General features: G+C 42.6%; 1 protein-coding gene across 1 annotated transcript in view; it reads left to right on the forward strand.

Annotated features, from left to right (window-relative positions):
- Positions 1-2,500, forward strand: part of LOC138970332 (uncharacterized) — a 21,090-nt gene that overhangs the window by 4,927 nt on the left and 13,663 nt on the right. The window lies entirely within an intron of this gene.

Below are 2,500 nucleotides of genomic sequence, written 5' to 3' on the forward strand. Positions count from 1 at the left end.
TATCACACCATATCTTCAGCGTATTACCAATACCTGTCCCAATATAGACCAGTTGGTCTAAGAGGACGTTAAGCCCTAATAGTCAGTCAGTCAGCGTCTATTGTGACCCCGAGAACACGATGGCTGGTTACTTCCTCAATGGATGACTCATTTAAACTGAGATGAAGATTCAGAGGAGCGAATTGGTGTTACTGTCGTGTTGTGATCACCATGCATTTAGTTTTGCCTGGGTGTATAATCATTGAGTTTTGTTTACACCAATCAAATATGTTGTTTAAACTCGTTTGAAGAGAGGTTTCAATAGATTGTAAACTTTTACCGGACGTGTAAAGAGACGAGTCGTATGCAAAAAGGTCATTAATAACCGTCTTGTCTGATATATAGAGTGGTAGATCGTTAATGTAAATGCAAAATAAAAGTGGGCCCAAAACTGATCCTTGTGGGACGCCGTGCATTAGCCGTCCTATGGAAGAACGGTTACCATTAAGGGAGACAAACTGCGTTCTGTTCACTAAATAAGAACGAAAAAAAGGTAAGTAGGATGCGTCGCCTAAATAACAAGATAATTTCTTTAACAGAATTGTGTGATCAACAATATCAAACGCTTTCTTAAAATCAAGGAGGACGGCGCCGACTGTTTCCGAATGGGTAATGGCAGAGAGCCATGCCTATCGCATAGTTTAACGAGAGCTGTGAGACACGAATGTTTAGGGCGAAATCCTGATTGAGATGGAGCGAAAAGACCACGGCTTTCCATGTGCAGAAGCAAGCACTTTTGTACATGTTTTTCTAATGGTTTTGATAGAACAGACAATAGCGAAATTGGCCTAAAATTGTTTATGTCGGTTAAGTCTTTTGTTTTGGGAAGTGGAATTACTTTTTGCGGTTTTAAATATGTCTGGAAACACATTTCGGTCAATACATAAGTTGTACGCATACGTAATTGGCTCAACAAGAAAGGGTAACGCTAACTTGAGTAAGGAAGCGGGTATGTTATCGGGTCCCATTGACTTTTTATTACTCAAGTCAGTTATTAGTCGCCCGACTTCGTGGACTGCAATGAATGGGATGTTAAAAGGTTCCTTCTTTCATATTGGCCTGGCAAAATAATTGAAGAAATTGTGGGCATTCATACTCGCTTTTGTCATTTTCCCTATAGGTGGACTCCAGAAGCTTACTAGGAAGAGATAAAAAAAAAAAATCATTAAAGGCACTGGGTGAAATACCAACCGAAGTTGAATGTTGTCGGGTTTTTGATTTTGCAGTTACTTCGTTTATTGCTCTCCAAAAGGAAGCGGTATCTTTCTTCTCAGAAACAAGTTTATTGAAATGGCCCGGCGCACGAGGTCTAAGACCTTCTTTCTTTGTTTCTTGTAATCAGCTTTTAATTTGTTCTCTTTATAGAAATCGCGAAGAGCCATAGCGTTTATAATGTCTTCATTAGAGAGAGAGAGAGAGAGAGAGAGAGAGAGAGAGAGAGAGAGAGAGAGAGAGACGCCCGTTTCCCCAGCCTGAAAGGGGGGGGGGGGGGCGCGGGGGGGCTGTCCCGCCTTTTACAGGTCGCGATGGCCTTCCACCTGGCCTTTTACACAGATAGACGAAGTAAGTAACAGCTCTGTCTACACAGTTCTAAAAGCATAAAACCGGCATAATATAGTACACCATACCAAAGAATCAAATAAACATTTTCAGAATGAGATTCGTTTGTGCATTTCAATCCTTCTTTTTATTTCAGGTGCCAGGAGACTGGTTAAGCATAACTTCCACCCTTGTCGTCGTCTTAATTTAGAGCGCTTACGTCCCCTTATTTCTTAGATCTTTGATTGGGCAGTTATATAAAATAAAATAAAAGGGTAACCTTCTAAGATTGATGATCACAGATTCGTGATAGGTACGGGTAATTAATGGCCACGGGTTCGAATCCGGGCCGGGACGGACACGGGTCAACTTTCTGCGCAGACTCAGAGGCGGTATCCAAGTTCCACCCCCGTGGCACGACTGTGGCACGTAAAAGACCTCGGCCATTCTGCCATACGTGCAGGTGGCTGAGTACACCTAAACACGCACACACCTGGGTAACGCGACTTTGTTGCTGCTAGCTTTCCACGCGGATGGGACAATAAATAAATGAAAATAAAAATGAAATGAATAAACATTTTGTTTAATTGAATAGTTGTTTGTCTGTGCACTTAAAAGACCGCTGGGTGGAAATATCTGTGACTGTAACGTATTGTTTTGTCAATGACAAACGTTCCAACAACTTACCTTTCTTGGTAGTTTTTTTTTTGTTTTTTTGTTTTTTTGGACGGGCGCAATGGCTTGGTGGTAAGACGCGGAAGGTCGTGGGTTCGAATCCCGGCCGCGCCTGGTGGGTAAAGGTGGAGATATTTCCGATCTCCCAGGTCAACTTATGTGCAGACCTGCTAGTGCCTTATCCCCCTTCGTGTGTACACGCAAGCACAAGCCCAAGTGCGCACGGAAAAGATCCTGTAATCCCATG

This window comes from Littorina saxatilis, linkage group LG7 (assembly GCF_037325665.1).
Source record: "Littorina saxatilis isolate snail1 linkage group LG7, US_GU_Lsax_2.0, whole genome shotgun sequence".
NCBI lineage: Eukaryota > Metazoa > Mollusca > Gastropoda > Littorinimorpha > Littorinidae > Littorina > Littorina saxatilis.